Source organism: Lithobates pipiens, unplaced genomic scaffold (assembly GCF_037356315.1).
Source record: "Lithobates pipiens isolate NorthernLeopardFrog02 unplaced genomic scaffold, aLitPip1_a1.2 Scaffold_8, whole genome shotgun sequence".
Classification (NCBI taxonomy): domain Eukaryota; kingdom Metazoa; phylum Chordata; class Amphibia; order Anura; family Ranidae; genus Lithobates; species Lithobates pipiens.
This window is the reverse complement of record NW_027507903.1, coordinates 608,139,013-608,157,962: the sequence shown is the minus strand read 5'-3', so window position 1 is coordinate 608,157,962 and position 18,950 is coordinate 608,139,013. Positions and strand designations below refer to the sequence as shown.

The following is an 18,950-nucleotide window of genomic DNA, read 5'->3' as shown; positions in this document are numbered from 1 at the left end:
AACACACCACACTAGGGATCAACAGAGAATACTTTATCCACTGAAGACCAGACACTACGGCATGGTGTTATTTCATGCCGACAACCCATTCCTGAACAACAGCGGGACAATATATATTTTACTATAAACATGCTTACGTTATGGCTGCAATTAATGGTTTCCTAGAGTATTAAAATGCAGTATATATTTGTTCACAGTCCAGAACTAGAGTTGGCAGCTCAAACCTGTTGATTACATTTTTAAGAATGTGGTGCTTATAATGCTATAGTTGTGGGTTTGGTTTCTCTACTCCCCCAATTAAACCTTTTCACCTTGTCATGTTTTGGCTGTTGAGCAAAAATTCATGGCAAGGGAAATCCTAGTATTGTGTATTGGGCCGATTCGCACTTAGAAAACTTGCCGTTCTCCTAGTCCAGTCCATGTTGTTAACACGGGAGAGGTGGCCTCAGTCTTACATCCCTCCACAAGCCACACACTCTCAAGCCAGCACGTGGTTTGTGGAGTGGGGTAAGGCTGGGGCCATCTCACACATTGAAAACGTCACGTATGACGAAACGCGTATTGGAGGGCACGCTGTGACGTCACCACGTGTTGCGAGAGGAGGACGGGCTCTCGTTTTGCCGGCCGGCTTGTTTTTAATGTGCGATCATTCTGGTTTTATGTAAGTGTATTTCTATTGCAATTAAACGAGTACTAAAGTTTTTTACACTATGGGAAGCTTCTTTCTTTCTACATTTTGAACATGTATATCGGGTACCAATGAAAATTACGGAGTGTCATAAGAATCCACAATACATGGATCGTTTGTCCCTGATTGGCAAAGCATTCGGTGGAGGCGGGGAGCTGTCAATAGCTTGAGATCATAAACGCTCCTTATGCTTTACCGTCTGGTAAGCGCATTTATTTTTCGGTGGCTGGGCACAGTAGTGATAAGGAAGTGTGGAATCACTGTGGTGCGATCGGCTCCTTTTCTTCAATAACACAAACTCTTCATTGACTTTTTGATTTGTTTCTTATTGGTGCAGTTTGTTGGCGCAGCTCTTTTTTCTTATTTTTTGTCCATCTCACACATGTTAACAACATGGACTGGACTGGGAAAGCATCAAGTTTTTAAAGTAAACATGTTGTGAGTCCAGAGTACTTTGTACTTTGATATCCCTAGGTGGGCAAAGCATACAAATATATACAAAAGATAAAATTACAAAAATACAAGAAAGAAAAAAGACAGAGAAATACAGCTATGCAATGCCTTTGAAATAGTATTCATACCATTTGGAATGTTCCACATTTTGTCATGCTACAACCAAAAACATAAATGTATTTTATTGGGATTTTATGTGATAGACCAACACAAAGTGGCACATAATTGTGAAGTGAAAGGAAAAAGATAAATGGTTTTAAAAATGTTTTATACAAATTTTTTTTTTACAAATAAATAGCTGAAAAGTGTGGCGTGCATTTGTATTCAGCCGCCTTTAGTCTGATAGCCCTAACTAAAATCTAGTGTAACCATCCATGAAGGCCAAGGAACACACCAGACAGTTCAGGGATAAAGTTGTAGAGAAGTTTAAAGCAGGAGTAGCTTATAGAAAATATCCCAAGCTTTGTACATCTCACAGAGCACTGTTCAATCCATCATCTAAAAATGGAAAGAGTATGGCCCAACTGCAAACCTAACAAAACACGGCTGTCCACCTAAACTGCAGGCCGGGCAAGGAGAGCATTAATCAGAGAAGCAGCCAAGAGGTCCATGGTAACTCTGGAGGAGCTGCAGAGATCCACAGCTCAGGTGGGAGAATCTGTCCACAGGACAACTATTAGTTGTGCACTCCACAAATATGGCCTTCATAGAAGAGTGGCAAGAAGAAAACCATAGGAAATCCAGTTTGTAGTTTGCAAGAAGCCATGTGGGAGACCCAACAAACGTGGAAGAAGGTGCTCTGGTCAGATGAGACCAAAATTGAACTTTTTGGCCTGAAATCATAACGCTATATGTGGTGGAAAACTAACACTGCACATCACCCTCCACACCATCCCCATCATGAAACATTGTGGTGGCAGCATCATGTTGTGGGGATGCTTTCTTCATCAGGGACAGGGAAGCTGGTAAGAGTTGATGGGAAGATGGATGGAGCCAAATACAGGGCAATCTTAGAAGAAAACCTATTATTGCCTACAAAAGACTTGAGACTGGGATGGAGGTTCAACTTCCAGCAGGGCAACAACCCTAAACATACAGCCAGACCTACAATGGAATGGTTTAGATCAAAGCATATTCATGTGTTAAAATGGTCCAGACCTAAATCCAATTGAGAATTTGTGGCAAGACGTGAAAATTGCTGTTCACAGATGCTCTCCATCCAATCTGACAGAGCATGAGCTATTTAGCACAAGAATTAGTAGAAATTTCCTTCTATAGATATGCAAAGCTGGTAGAGGCATCCCAAAAAAGACTTGCAGCTGTAAGGCGGTTCTACAAAATATTGACTCCGGGGGGCTGAATACAAATTCACGGCACACTTTTCACATATTTATTTGTAAAAAATTGGAAAACCATTTATCATTTTTCTTCCACTTCACAATTATGTGTCAATTTATGTTCATCTATCACATAAAATCCCAATAAAATACATTGATGTTTTTGGTTGTAACATGACAAAATGTCAAAAATTGTCAATGGGTATGAATACTTTTTCAAGGCACTGTATTGTATAAAATAATATGCCAGAAATTCATAAATGCTATGTCCTAGTATACAGTCTTCAAGAAAAATACATAGTTAATTTTTAAGGCTACTTAATTTATAGGAGAAAGATTTGGGATGGACTTAGCATCTCCAAAGGAGATTGATAAAAGGGTACATCCCCCCTCGGTTAAATAGATCAGCTGGTTCTGATGGGTTGGGGTTAGGATCACATCATATCTTAGTCACAGCAAGTCCATATGGAGTACGATTGCTTCAGATAAGATCCATATAACTGGTTTGTCTGTCCTTGGGGGTTCTGTAGGACCCTTACTGTAATCATTCCTTCTGCTCTTGTGTCCTATTAGGCTGGATTCACACCTATGCAGTTTTAGTGCTTTTTGCAGATTTGCACTACAGTCCACTTACCATGGTTTCCTATGGAACACGTTCTGTTGTGCACATCTGAAAAATGCAAAAAGCGCTAAAAATGAATAGGTGTGAATCCAGCCTTAAGGTTTTGGCCACTTGACCACTTTGTTTACCTTTGAAGGTTCTACCCCACCTGCTAAGTTGAGAGATTCTAGTCTCCTAAAATGCGTATAGGTTAACCCCTTCACACCCAAGGGTAAAACAAATGTTATTGCCTAAGCACAATTTTGCAACTTTGACATGTGTCAGTAAAACAACCTCTTCGTGCATCCAAGTGGATTATACTGTGATTGTTTTCAGGATAAATTAGATAAACTTTCATTTGGTGGTAAATGGTAATGGATATCTCCTGATTTTTAATTATTATCAAAGGAAAACTGGCCCAAAATAGTAAAACAACAAAGTTTTTATTAAAATTTAGCTCTAAATGTCTTGTTACTACCATAACCTACCACCAAAGAACAACCCAAAATAAATTCTCCCGCTCTGGAGGATCAGAGCGATATGAAATATGTGTATGTTTTTTGTTGTTTGTACCTGTAGTACAGCCCAGAAACAATAGTGCGCATTTTTTTTATTCTACCTAAAACACACTGACACTAACTGACACTGATATTAATTTACAAAATGCTTTTTAAAAAAAAATCCCTGCCCAAAATATGCTGACCACAACCTTTGACCCAAACACTAACCTTGGCATTGACCTAGATCAAACCTTGATCTAGGTATTTTTAATTTATTTGTTATTCTTCTTCTTTTTTTCTCTTTGCAAGGAGAGAGAGAGAGAGAGGGAGAGATACAATGCATCTTTCCTCTCCATTCACAGAAAGAGAAACACGGGGGTGGGGTTCACAGTGACTGATCACTGTGGTAGCCAATCAGAGGCTATTACAGTGATCAGGTGACTCAGAACTGATCGATTGCATGGGACCTAGGGCTACTGGTGACCAGTGGCAGTGTTTTTTTTCTTTTGGAGGAGGCAAACAGCCACCCCCCCCGGTTGGTTGGTCGGCGATGGCAACCGCCCCCCCCCCCCCCCACGGAGGACAGTTGGGACATCAAAGCACTTACCCTATCTAGGCAGTGTATCCAGCAGCTTTCTTCCGCCTCCTGTGGTGTGGATCCCAGCGGCTTTCGCCATGCGTACCCCTCCTCCTCCTGGGCATCCAATAGGATTGCCTGGCCTTTCAGCCAATTGGAAAACGGGTATCAGACCAATGCTTCATGAATGGCGGAGAGGCAATTTAGTGTTAGAAAAGTGAATATTAATTTGCTTTTCTAATACACCTGGGTAGGCTCCAAGCTCAATGCTCTGCTCCATGAGTCTACCGTATTCTGAAGCCTATTAGAGCCTATGGTCTAATCAGGTGCTTCAAGAACACACCTCCGCCTCTGTAATTCATGCACCCGGTGTCCTGAAAGGGGCTGGACACATGAATATGGGTGGCGGTGGGGGCCGTGCAATGCATGAATCTATCCATTACTCATATAGGTGGTGGCATGGATAGAGGGGACAGGCCGCCCCTACTGTTCTGGGTACGCACTGTGCAGCATGCCCCCAGCACAAAGACAGATATGCAATTATATGGAGCCCCATGGAAAAAAGCCCAGTCCAGTGAGGCCGCATATATGCATACTGTCGGCATGAAGGGGTTAAAGGAATAATCTGGTTTTGATGGGTTGGGGTTAGGATTTTGAACAATAACACATTGTCCTGTTACACCAAGTCCATATGTTGTATGATTGCAACATATGGGATCCAAATAACTGTTTTGTCATTCCCGGCCACTCCCTACGCGTTACGTCAATCACATGTCTTCTTCAGGGGATCTACGTGAAGTAGTCACGTGATTGACGTAACACGTAGGGAGTGGCCGGGAACTAATGTAATACCTGAAGTAACGTAAGACTGGTGGAAGATGCCAGGCGGGCATTTTACTTGAGAGCTGTAATTTTTTTATATGAAATGTGAGAGTTTTATCTAGTTTTTAATAAATTCAGTTATTTATTGAAATACTACACTATTGGAGGATTTTTTTCCCCTCTTTCTCCCTTTCAATGAGTGACACATCATTGCGAAGGTGGTGACCTGGCGTCCAGTACATTTACTGCAGGGATGGATGCCCCCCTGGTGGCTTGATATTTGTGTTCACATCATTGTGCTAGAGAAGTGAAGGAGTGGAAGACCCCCTGGTGGTGGAGAACAAAAGAAACAGCAGAATTCCCTAAGGCAGATGCGATTTAACAAAGAAGTGGAGGTGAGAGTTCTGAGAGACCAGATTTGGCTCTCCCTGATTATTTTGTTCTCTTCTATGTGTGGGAACCAGCTTTTTATATATATTCATAGAGACATTTTGATTTACTATTTGAGAGACCTTTCATACCCGGATTGATGGGATGGTGCATACTTTTTACATCATTTAGAACTATTACCAGTGACATATTCCGTTTTGCCTTGAATTGTTTTTTTATATATTTTGAATTCTATATTTTTTATATTATTTATTACACACCATTTTTTGCGCAGGGTCACTATGTACTTTATTTATCTATGTAGTATTATGTGAATACTATTAGACCCTGCTGTATATATATAGCACTTTAGGTGCATTTTATACATGTATATTTTTTATATCACTTGGAGCATTTTATTACTTATGATATTTATTTGTCTTTAGTGCACTGGTCCTATGCTACTAGCACTGAAAATAACATTTTAGCTATATTCTTATTTGATTCACTATTTATTAAACGTAGGACTTTCTTATTTATTTAGTAGTATAATAGGTGTCCTGTGGACAGATTCTCCCACCTGAGCTGTGGATCTCTGCAGCTCCTCCAGAGTTACCATGGGCCTCTTGGCTGCTTCTCTGATTAGATGGACTCCTTGTCCCGCCTGTCATTTTAGGTGGACGGCCATGTCTTGGTAGGTTTGCAGTTGTGCCATACTCTTTCCATTTTCGGATGATGAATTGAACAGTGCTTCGTGAGATGTTCAAAGCTTGGGGTATTTTTTATAACTTAACCCTGCTTTAAACTTCTCCACAACTTTATCCATAACCTGTCTGGTGTGTTTCTTGGCCTTTATGATGCTGTTTGGTCATGAAAGCGCTCTCACAAACCTCTGAGTGCATCACAAAACAGCTGTATTTATACTGAGATTAAATTTCACACAGGTGGACTTTATTTACTAATTAGGTGACTTCTGCAGGCAATTGGTTCTACTAGATTTTAGTTAGGGGTATCATAGTAAAGGGGGCTGAATACAAATGCACGCCACACTTTTCCGATATTTATTTGTACAAAAATTTGAAAACCATTTATAACCTTCCATTTAAAGAGGAAGTAAACCCTGATGGGTTTACTTCCTCTTTGATTCCCTGCAAAGGTAAAGCATAATGGACTATTATGCATCGCATAGTAGTCCATTATGTGTCACTTACCTGACACAGGAGCCAGCGAAGTCACTGCTGTCCCCTGTAGTTCTGAGCGTCCATCTTCTTGGTAGGGCTCGCTGCTCCGGCGCTGTGATTCGCCGGAGCAGCGATGTCGTCACTCCCGCACATGTGCGCGGGAGCCGACACTCGTGGCATATCGCCGTGATCTGTGGCTTGCCCTGTGTGCCGCTGTCTACGGCTCATGCACCGTAGACAGCGGTGGCTGTCTTCAGGTAAATATCTCCTAAACCGTATAGGTTTAGGAGATATTTCTTGGACCTACAGGTAAGCCTTAATCTAGAGTTACCTGTAGGTCAAAGTGGTTTGTAAGGGTTTACAACCACTTTGTTCTACCTTGTGTTGGTCTATCACATACAATCCAAATAAAAAACATTCACATTTTTGGTTGTAACATGACAAAATTTGGAAAATGTCAAGGGGTATGAACACTTTTGTACCTCCTACTGTAATTAAGTTATTTTCATAAGAAGTGGCTACAATGGATAAGCGGATACAGTACCAACCCCTAGACACCAAACCTGCCTAAGTTCAAGGGCAATAAGGCACATTTGGACCTCTTAAAAGAAATATGAACAAAAATATATCATGTTTAGTGTCTAACAAATCATAATTTAATTTTTTTAACCACTTCAATACCGGGCACTTATACACCTTCCTGCCCAGATGAATTTTGAGCTTTCAGCTCTGTTGCACTTTGAATGACAATTGCGCGGTCATGCTACACCGTACCCAAGCTAAATTTATCATTTTGTTCCCACAAATAGAGCTTTCTTTTAGTGGTATTTGATCACCTCTGGGATTTTTATTTTCTGCTAAACAAATTAAAAAAAGCCAAAATTTTGAACAAAAAATTTTTGTTTCAGTTACAAAACTTTGAAAAAAAGTAAGTTTTCTCCTTCACTGATGGGCACTGACTGGCACTGATAAGGCGGCACTGATGGGCACCAATGATGTGGCATCAATGAAGTGGCACTGATAGGCGGCACTGATAGATGGCACTGGTATGCGACACAGATAGACACTGAAAGGTGGCACGGATTTTCATGGATGGGTGGCACGGATTGGCATGGATGGGTGGCATGGATAGGTGGCATGGATGGGCATGGATGGGCACTGTTAGGCGGCATGGATGGGCACTGATTGGCGGCATGGATAGGCATGGATGGGCACTGATAGGCAGCATAGATGGGCACTGATAGGTGACATGGATGGGCACTGATAGGCAGCATGGATGGGCATTGTAGTGTACAGTATTGTATAGGGATGGATGCCAATCAATGCCAAACAATGCATGCCAATCAGTGATGCCCATTGTGGGCACTGATTGGCATCCATTATGGGCATTGAGTGGCATCCATTGTGGGCACTGACTGGCATCCCTGGTGGTCTAGGGGGGCATACCTGTTGATGGGCATCCCTGGTGGTCTGGTGGCATCCCTGGTGGTCCAGTGTGGGCATCCTCTGGGGGGCTGTGCTGATAATCGATCAGCACAGACCCCCCCTGTAAGAGGAGCAGCCGATCGGCTCTCCTTTACTCGCGTCTGACAGACGCGAGTGAGGAAAAGCCGATCACGGCTCTTTCTATTTACACTGTGATCAGCCATGATTGGACGCGGCTGATCACATGGTAAAGAGTCTCCGTCAGAGACTCTTTACCGAGATCGTAGTTGCGGGGTGTCAGACTGACACACAGCAACAATGATCGCCGCGATGCACGCCCCCGGGGGCGTGCAGCGGCTTAATATCCTGATCACGTCAGATGACGTCCGGTCAGGATATTAAAACCACATTGACACCTTCATTTTGCTATATGGCGGGCGGCAAGTGGTTAAATAATAAGTTGGGTGTTGAATTCTGTCATATGGAGATAATAATGTGTTTAGCATAGTTAGCTTTAAGTGTGTGTCTGTAGAACATATTAAAATAGTCTCTTGGCACAATACAGCAGAGCTAGGATGAGTTTAATATTCTTTTACTGTTTGTGGGTTTTATTAGACAGCCTTGTCATTATGCCACAAGTCTCTTTCTAAAGATTGACAGTAGTCTCCATAAATTCAGTAAAGAACTCCCATTCTTGGGTCTCAGCTGAACGTGTTGTAAGGTATTATCAGTGTGGTTAATCCTTACCTGGTTTTCCTTATGGGGAAGCAGGCATGATGAATGGAGGAGGATGAGTGCTGATTACACCAATCTCCCTACCACTCTGAGCTAACAACTCAGAGTGTGTGATGTTCTGAGATGATCACTGATAGTCCATATGTTTTTTTTGGCATGTTTAAGAATAGAAAAGCAATACACAGTTAGGAAAATAGTTATTTGATCACCTGTAAGTTTGCCTGTTTACAATGAAATAAAGGGTTTTTATCATAGAGGTATTTTAAACGATAGAGACAGAATACCCACCAAAAATCCAGAGAACAAACACGATGCAAATAAACTTCTGAGTTGCCTTAATAAACATTTGTATCATGTGTTTTTTTCAGGATTTTTAGTTGATATTCTATCTCTATCATTTAACCACTTCAGATCCGGAAAGGTTTACCCCCCTTCCTGACCCGGCCACTTTTTGCGATACGGCACTGCGTTACTTTAACTGACAACTGCGCGGTTGTGCGACTCTGTACCCTAATAAAATATTTGTCCTTTCCCACAAATAGAGACTTCTTTTGGTGGTATTTGATCTCCTCTGTGGTTTTTATTTTTTGCACTATAAACCAAAACAGAATGACAATTTTGAAAAAAAAACAAACAATATTTTTTACTTTCTGCTATAAAACATACCCAATAAAAAAAATGTAAAAAGTCTATATTCTTCATCAATTGAGGCCAATGTATATTCTGCTACATATTTTTGGTAAAAAAAAATCCCAATAATCGTATATTGATTGGTTTATGCAAAAGTTATAGCGTCTACAAACTATGGGATATTTTTCTTTATTTAAATTTTTTTACTAGTATTGGCTGCGATTAGCGACTTATAGGAGGATGGTGATATTGCGAGACAAATCGGACACCTAACTAACACTTTTGACACTATTTTCGGGACCAGTGATACTAATACAGTGATCAGTGCTAAAAAAATATGCACTGTCACTGTACTAATGACACTGGCAGGCAAAGTGTCACATCAGGGGCGATCAAAGGGTTAAATGTGTTCCTAGAGAGTGCTTAGTAACTGTGGGGGAGGTGCTTTGACTGGGGGAAGGTAAAGATGTATGTTCCTGCATAGCAGAAACACAGGATCAGTACAATCCCCTCTCACAGAATGGCCTTGTTTACTGTACATAGGCAGACTGCAGTTCTGCTGGTCTCCCGAATGATCAGTGGGTCCCGGCAGACATCACGCGTGCTGGGTCCGCTGATTGGCTCCTGCTGTGTCCAATCACGTGCACGTGCACACTCTGGACCTGGAAGTGTCAGATCATGTACTAGGCATGTGACCTGGCGCAATAATGATATAAATTATAGACCCTTAATTTCTTTGTAAGTGGACAAACAGAATCTGCAGGACAGCAAATAATTATTTTCCTCGCTGTAAGTTATGAATACGATTGATCAAGTCTGCCCAAATTCCATCTAGTGAGTACTTGCAAAAAAAAAAAAAAAAAAAAATACAAAAAAAAAATAAAATATCTATAGTTTAGTGGAAATGCTGGTAATGTTTGCCACTAATAGGCAAACTACTGCAAAACAAAAAAAAAGTCTTCAGACCTGATTGGCCGGGAGGAGAAGCGACCGCTGGGACTTGCAGGGGAAGCCACCAAAGCTGCAAACTGGGTGGGGTAAGTGCAGGGCTGGCGGGTGACAGGTGAGCGAAGTGGAGATTGAGCAGGTGATCGATTGACATGGGGGGTGAGGGGGCCAGGATTGTTTGCCTCCCCCACAAAAAAATTACCACCAGTCGCCACTGTTCAAGAGGGAAATCAACAGTGGAGTGGACCTACTGTGTCTGATCACTGTGATAGCCAATCAGAGGCTATCACAGCAATCAGCAATATATATGTAACGGAAACCTGCGTTACATCAGAGGGGGCGGGGTCACCTTCACTTAATTGGGGAATCCCGGATTTCCCCCCTGCGTCAGAGGGGGCGGGGTCAGGTGACGGGGGCCCCGCCCTCCTCATATAAGAAATGTCAGGCTGCCGGGATCCCCACACTGTCTCCGCCAGTGGAGACAGAGGACGGATGGACTGCGGATGGAGAGATCACCCGTCGCTGGATCAGATCAGCCATCGCTGGCCCCCGAAGAGATGATCATCCGTCGCTGGATAGCAAGAGTGGATTACCACTGCTGGAATCTTTTTTTTATTTTTTTATTTTTAATAAGGGACTTTTTCAAAAGTGTGTTTGTGTTTTTTAACATTCTTTTACACTTTTTTTGTGAAATGGTAGAGGACCCCGGAGAGATGATCATCCGTCGCTGGATAGCAAGAGTGGATTACCACCGCTGGAATCTTTTTAAAAAAAATTTTTTTTTTAATAAAGGACTTTTTCAAAAGTGTGTTTGTCTTTTTTAACATTCTTTTACACTTTCTTTGTGAAATGGTAGGGGTACTTTTGTACCCCCTTACCATTTCAAACGGGGGGGCGGGGATCTGGGGGTCCCCTTGTTAAAGGGGGCTTCCAGATTCTGATAAGCCCCCCTCCCGCAGACCCCCACAACCACCGGCCAGGGTTGTGGGGATGAGGCCCTTGTCCTCATAAACATGGGGACATGGTGCTTTGAGGGGTCTGTGACCCCCAAAGCATCCTCCCAATGTTGAGGGCATGTGGCCTGGTACGGTTCAGGAGGGGGGCGCTCTTTCGTCCCCCCTCTTTTTCTGTGGCCTGGCAGGTTGCGTGCTCGGATAAAGGGTCTGGTATGGATTTTTAGGGGGAACTCCACACCATTTTATTTTAAATTTGGGGAGGAGTTCCCCTTAAAATCCATACCAGACCTGAAGTGTCTGGTATGGATATATAGGGGAAACCCCATGTCATTTTTTATTATTTGATACGGGGTTCCCCTTAATATCCATACCAGACCTGAAGGGCCTGGTAATTGAATTTGGGGGAACCCCACACTTTTTTTTTATTTTTTACCAATGACTTTCAATGACTGTTTCCTGTATTACAGGGAGCCGACAATTCATTATAGCCGTGAGTGATTTTAAATGACTTTTTTTCCTGCAGAAATGACACTTTATGCATGGACAGTTCTAAGCACAGGAAACATGCACCCCTTTACAGGCATACTATAGACACCCCCAGGTACGAAATTTAAAGGAATATTACACTTTTATTGTTTCACTTCAAGCATTATTAATATCACTGCTCCCGAAAAAACGGCAGTTTAAAAAAAAAATGTTTTGCATTGATACATGTCCCCTGGGGCAGAACCCAGGTCCCCAAACACTTTTTAGGACAATAACTTGCATATTAGCCTTTAAATTTAGCACTTTAGATTTTGAACGTTCGGGTCCCATAGACTTTAATACTAAAGTTCACATGAAGTTTAGGTCTGTTTGCAGGTTCCGGTGCAAACTGAACCAGGGGGTGTTCGGCTCATCCTTAGTATTTACCAGTGTGTATGTTCAAACTATTGTCAGAGTTTCTAAATACCACTGGTCTACATGTCTTCTTGAGGGGTGAGGACAGACAGACTGATAATTGTCTACTGATAAGGCAATACTTGTAAGCAAAACATGGCCCATACATGACTCTGTGGCGCAACGGTAGCGCGTCTGACTCCAGATCAGAAGGTTGCGTGTTCAAATCATGTCAGGGTCAACAGGATTTTTGATAATCAGCTATTATGTAAAAGCCAAATTCTTTTAAAAAGTGGAGAACTTTATTCTGCACTACAACATACAGCTATGTGACTATGTTATTGGCATGAAAAAGACACAACCTGTAGGGCTAGATTACATTTGTGCAACTGCTTTTCATGATTCATGTCTATAAGCCAAAAATGTCACCCCAAAAGAAGTACCTGCACATTTTTCCAAATCCCATGGAAGCACTTTCCATAGGTGCGAACATACTCAGTAAAACAGTAATGGGATTACCCTTGTCTTTTGTTGTCACTCAAAGGCCCAATGTGACAAATCGTTAAGGTTTATTTAATAGGTTTTTACTATACAAATAAAAAAGAAAACAAACAAAAAAGACCCTGCAGGACAATGGCACAATGCAAAAACAAAAAAAAAAATGTAAAAATGTGCACTAAGAACAAAAAATCTAAATCAAAAAATCCTTGAATAGTGAGGAAAATGTGAAGTGTAGACATGTGAATGACTAAAAAATGTGTTTTGTTTGGTTTTGCTTCCCTTTGTTTCAATTCGATTAGTTAATCTAGCTATTTTATTTATTTAAATTTGGTTGATCCATTGAATTTTTATTTTGGAATTTCTATTCGGATTTTTTTCGATTTTTTAAAATTTGATTTAATCAATTCATTTTTAATCAGTCGAATCAAAAACTTTAGATTTATTATTATTATTTTTTATTCAAATGTGGCAAAGTGAACAAACAAAAGAATTATCTTCATCAAATGATTACAACGACTCTTTAAATCACCATTGGCTTAACAAAAACAGCATTATTTCTAAATGGTACTCTAATAACACACACAGTCTTTGATTTCAGCAATATGTGTACAGTTAGAGTTCAGCTGGAGTTCAATGTAAAATTTGATTTAAATTTCAGTCCAAATTTCCAAAATTTGGATGAATTTAGTTTAATTATTTAGAGAATTTGGTAAAATTCCTTTATATTGCAATTCAGGTATTCAAATATATCCCAATCTCCAAATAACAAAAAATGTATCTGAATATATATGGAGGAATTAAAGAGGAAGTAAACCCTGATGAGTTTACTTCCTCTTTGATTCCCTGCAAAGATAAAGCATAATGGACTACTATGCATCGCATAGTAGTCCATTATGTGTCACTTACCTGACACAGGAGCCAGCGAAGTCACCACTGTCCCCTGTAGTCCGGAGCATCCATCTTCTCTGTGGGTCTCGCTGCTCTGCCGCTGTCATTCATGCGCACGGGAGCTGCCACTCGCGGCATATCACCGTTGACAGCGCCGCGCTCAGTGCACCTGCGCGCCGCTGTCTACGGCGCATGCGCCGTAGACAGCGGTGCCTGTCTTTCGGCAAATATCTCCTAAACCGTGTAGGTTTAGGAGATATTTCTTGGACCTACAGGTAAGCCTTAATCTAGGCTTACCTGTAGGTCAAAGTTGGTTGTAAGGGTTTACAACCACTTTAAGTCTTCTTGCTCTCACTAGAAACAGACTTAATGCAGTACATTATCTTCAAGACACACTCTAGCATACCGTTTACTGACACCTGTCCACTGACTCTTCTAGCTGAAGGGGGTGGCCCTCACTCAACAGGCCCCAAAGACATACATCTGTACTCACTGTAGGAAGAATCAGATCCTTTCTGGTGTCTCCCTTCTAGTCAGCTCTGCAGGACCCTCTGGGTTCAGCTTCTCTCTATCCTCTCTCTTTGGGATCCTGGACCAATCATCTAGGACTGCACAGCTGCCTCCAAAGAGGAGAGGGCAGCCTCCCCCCTCCCCCCTTCCTCCTGAACTCTGTTCCCTGGCTCAACACACCCTGAATACAGTTACTCTGGCTTTATATACAGTATCTCAGCATGCAATCCAGCACTTTTCCTCTACCAATTACCAGTACTATAAAAAAGCCTGTGCACTCACTTGTCAGGTCCCATCCAACTGTCCAAAATGCCTCCCTATTGGACCAGTGTGGAACAGTCAGAATAAGCTGAGCTGCACCTGAGTACAATAAGCAGACCTAGGCGGGTGCTACATATATATCATGTTTAGTGTCTAACAAACCATAATTTCATTTTGTTAAATAATATGTTGAGTGCTGAATTATGAAACCTTGTCATATGGAGATAATAATGTATTTAGCATAATTGGCTTTAAGTGTGTGTCTGCAGAACATATTAAAATAGTCTCTTGGCACAATACAGCAGAGTAAGGATGATTTTTATATTATTTTACTGTTTGTGGGTTTTATTAGACAGCCTTGTCATTATGCCATGATTCTCTTTTTAACGATTGACAGTAGTCAAACAGTAGTCTCCATAAATTCAGTAAAGAACTCCCATTCTTGGGTCTCAGCTGAACCTTTTGTAGAGTATTATCAGTGTGGTTAATCCTTACCTGGGTTTCCTTATAAGGAAGCAGGCATGATGAATGGAGGAGGATGAGTGTGTGATTACACCAATCTCCCCATCACTCTGAGGTGAAAACTTAGAGTGTGTGATGTTCTGAGATTGCTCACTGATAGTCCTTATGTATTTTTGGTGTGTTTAAGCATAGAAAAGCAATATACAGTAGGGAAAATAATTATTTGATTCTGTGCAAAATTTGTCAGTTTACCTGCTTTCAAAGAAATAAAGCGTTATTATCATAGGGGTAATTTAACCACTTCCCACTCGGCCAATGTACATATAAGGCCGGATGGGAGCTCTCTCGTTCTGAATGGACGTTCAGGAACGTCCTTCAGAAGGAGGGGGATCGGGGATCCTGCCTGCGCAGTGGCACGATCCCGATGCGCTCATGTCACCCGGACACAGCACATCTCCGATCGGCAGGAGGGTTCTTTGATTGGCCCTCCTGATCACATGACGGCCATGTCCAATCACAGCCATCATGTGATGTAAACACAGAGCTGGTTGCTAGGCAATCGGCTCTCCTCTCCTCACACAGAAGTTGTCGCTGAGGAGAGGAGAGCGGATCGATGCAGCTGGCTGGTGATCAGTGAGTATGAGCTGATTTTACAGCTTTTTACTCCCTGATCATCAACCTAATGTAAACACACATGTCCCCACACAATGTCCCCAAAACATATGTCCCCAAATAATAAAAACACATGTCCCCCACATATGTCCCACTAAAATCACATGCCCCAATGATTATCTGCACACATGTCCGTTATCTCCTGCACACATCTGTACATGATCATTTATGATCCCACAAACCAATTATTATACGCTTTACGGAATTTTTTTACCAAAAACATGTAGCAGAATACATTTTGGCTTAAATTTATGACAAAATTACATTTTATTGGATTTCTTTTAAAGTAGAAAGAAGAAAATATATTTTTTTCCAAATTTCTGCTCTTTTTTCGCTTATATCGCAAAAAAAAACGTGAGTCGTGAATAAATACCACCAAAATAAAGCTCTATTTGTGTGAACCAAATGATATAAATGTAATTTGGGTACAGCGTAGCATGACAGTGCAATTGTCATTGAAAGCTGCAAAATGGTCTGGGAAGTCACAGTTGGCACCTTTCAGGGGGGAGGGGGAGTCTATGCCTCTTCTTGTCCCACCGCACTGTCTGCTGGGACACACACGGGTCCCAGAGACAGCGCGGACCATTCCCATTATGTTGCGCGACTCGCGCATGCGCAGTAGGGAACCGGGAAGCCGCAATGCTTCACTTCCTGATTCCTTCACGAGAATGGCGGTGGCAGCAGCCGAGAGCTGAGCGATCGATCGGTCTCGGCTGCCGACATCGCTGGACCCTGGAACAGGTGAGTGTCCATTTATTAATAGTCAGCAGCTGTGAACTACCTGTGGGAGTGCCTCGCGAGATTTGGACTTGGCCCCAACTTTATTTGCTGGGTTCAGCTCCTGTATCGATCCCCAAAAGCTAAGGTGTTTGTAAACGGCTGGCTCTCTGACCAATTCCCACTGGAGAGAGGGACCCGACAAGGCTGCCCCCTTTCCCCCATGCTGTACGCACTGGCTGTGGAGCCACTGGCTATTATGGTTCGTGCAGACAAAAATATCCGTGGCCTTAGGATAGGGAATATGGACGAAAAGATTGGGATGTACGCTGACTATACGCTCCTATACTTAGCCGACTCGGGTCCCTCCCTTGTTGCAGCCCTCCATTCCATAGAATGCATTGGTAGCCACTCGGGTCTGAGTATTAATTGGTCTAAGTCCCAGATCCTCCCGCTTGATCATTTAATAATTACAGGCGTTGAGCCTGCCAAATTAATTTCCACCCTCTACTCCGCCATCCGTCTCCCTGACGCTGTGGCGTTAGCTTATGCTGCTAAGACTAAATGGGAGGTGGATGTTGGAATAATTGAGGATGAGTGGGATGAAATCTTGGGGGATGTAAAAAAAGTTTCCCCCAGGCTGTCGGACCGCCTCACACAGTTATATATTCTACACAGGACATATCTGACTCCTCAGAGGATAGAGCGCTTCAAACCCATGTACAATCCAAAGATGTGCCTGCTCGGCCTGCTGCCAGATTTAGACGCTGACAAACCCCTTCGGATCTTTTTACAAGAGACGCTATTCTTGGCGAGAAAAGTGATTGCTCGTAATTGGATGCAGGCCCTCCCCCCTACAGTCCAGTGCTGGAAGAAAGAAATGAATGACACTCTCCCATATAAAAAGCTGATTTATGTGCATAGAGGATGTCCACTTAAGTATGAGCAGGTCTGGAATAGATGGTTGGAGGTTGCTGAAACATGTACTTGAAATGTCGACATGTCCCTCACCCCCCCATTCCCTCTCCTTTTGTTTGTTTCCCCCTTCCCCTTACATTTCATTATACATTGACTTGGCTTCCGTTGGGTATTTCACCCTATATTACGCAGATAACATAATGTGCTTATGTATGTACTACTGTTCTGGCCATGTTGGCCTATATCATTTATTGTACCATGCATATACTTAATTTTTCCTCCTTTTTTTCAATAAAGTTTTTCGAATAAAAAAAAAAAAAGTCAGCAGCTGTAGTATTTATAGCTGCTGGCTTTTAATATTTTTTTCCAGTAGACTCCCTCTTTAAGAGCTTAGATAATAAAGTTGTTATCAGCAGATAGCTGGGATCATCCTTATGTCTCCTATTAGTATACTAGCTGCTGTATGCTGATGCCCCACACTGGTCTCCTCCTGCTCCTGATAATAGCCCAGCTTTAAAAGGATACCAGTATCTCCTGATCACTTCCACCAAGCCTCCTCACATATGCCACATAGGGAAAATAATAGAGGCATACAATAGTGTAATACTGCCTGAGAAATGTTTAATCTTTAAAAATGCTCAATTTACATTCAGCTCACATTTGTATAATAAATCATTGCTTATAAAGTGCTGTAGTGCTGTGATAGTGAGGGGGGATAGGGTCACCTGAATCCAGGATCTGCAGCCCGTTTCACAGCATTCAGTATATCCTATGCCTCCTCTCCAGACCACTTCCTGCTTCCCAGACGTCAGACAATCAGGCTCCTCCTACCGGTTTCGTCACAGGCAGGCAGCTGTTCTCAGTTTTTAGTCCACGGTAGCTTATAGTTTTGGCAGCTCACAAGGTTTCACCCATTTGTTTTTTCACAATACAAATGAATTGCAACATGATGTATAACATTAATATCATGTGGTTTTTTTTCAGGAGTTTTAGTTGACGTTTTGTGTCTATCATTTAACCAGTTCAGATCCGGAAGATTTACCCCGCTTCCTGATCAGGCCATTTTTTGTGATACGGCACTGTGTTACTTTAAGTGATAGCTGCGCAGTCGTGCAACGCTGTACCCAAATAAAATATTTTTCCTTTTTTTACCACAAATAGAGCCTTCCTGTGGTGGTATTTGATCACCTCTGTGGGTTTAATTTTTTGCACTATGAACTAAAACAGAATGACAATTTTGTAAATTTTTGCTATAAAACATATGCAATAAAAATAAACAATCTAATTTCTTAATCAATTTAGGCCAATGTGTATTCTGCTACATATTTAGGGTAAAAAAAAAAATCCCAATAAGCGTTTATTGATTGGTTTGCGCAAAAGTTATAACATCTACAAACTATGGAATATTTTTCTTTAATGAATCTTTTTTTTTTTTTTTTTTATTACTAGTGACCTGGACATTTTATAGATAGGCGACTCCTATACTCATATTGATTAGTGGTTCCAAATTAATAATAACTACTGCAGTAGGGAACAGACACAAAAGATACACTTCGAATTTCCAAATAACTGTTCTGCCTTATTATGACACAATTGAAGGCTTTTATACACATGATTACATAGGTATCACATTAATATTACAATTGTATGTTTATGGTAATGTAATGGAAATTTGTAGGTTCTGTATATAATTGTATTCTATTTTATATGTATTGCACAATGCCCTCACTGTGCACACGGCCCTAATAATGTTTTCAGTACATGTTTTGCATTCTTTCGAGTTCTGATTAGAATAAGCCTGCCTATGTAACGCCCCTTGTTACCATAAACGTACAATTGTAATATTAATGTGATACCTACGTAATCATGTGTATAAAAACCTTCAAATGCGTCATAATAAAGGAGAACGGTTATTTGGAA

The 18,950-nt window shown here is 41.6% G+C and overlaps 1 long non-coding RNA gene and 2 other non-coding genes across 3 annotated transcripts; 2 read left to right on the top strand and 1 right to left on the bottom strand.

Annotated features, from left to right (window-relative positions):
- Positions 1 to 1,005: 1,005 nt before the first annotated feature.
- On the bottom strand, positions 1,006 to 17,829 carry LOC143963807 (uncharacterized). The gene is made up of 2 exons (XR_013271043.1): positions 17,689 to 17,829; positions 1,006 to 1,158 (listed from the first exon to the last, which is right to left on the bottom strand). It is a non-coding gene; the product is annotated as an uncharacterized LOC143963807 (long non-coding RNA).
- Positions 8,678 to 8,811, top strand: LOC143965179 (U8 small nucleolar RNA). Its single transcript, XR_013271569.1, has one exon. It is a non-coding gene; the product is annotated as a U8 small nucleolar RNA (small nucleolar RNA).
- LOC143965183 (U8 small nucleolar RNA) lies at positions 14,734 to 14,868 on the top strand. Its single transcript, XR_013271572.1, has one exon. It is a non-coding gene; the product is annotated as a U8 small nucleolar RNA (small nucleolar RNA).
- Positions 17,830 to 18,950: the final 1,121 nt, after the last annotated feature.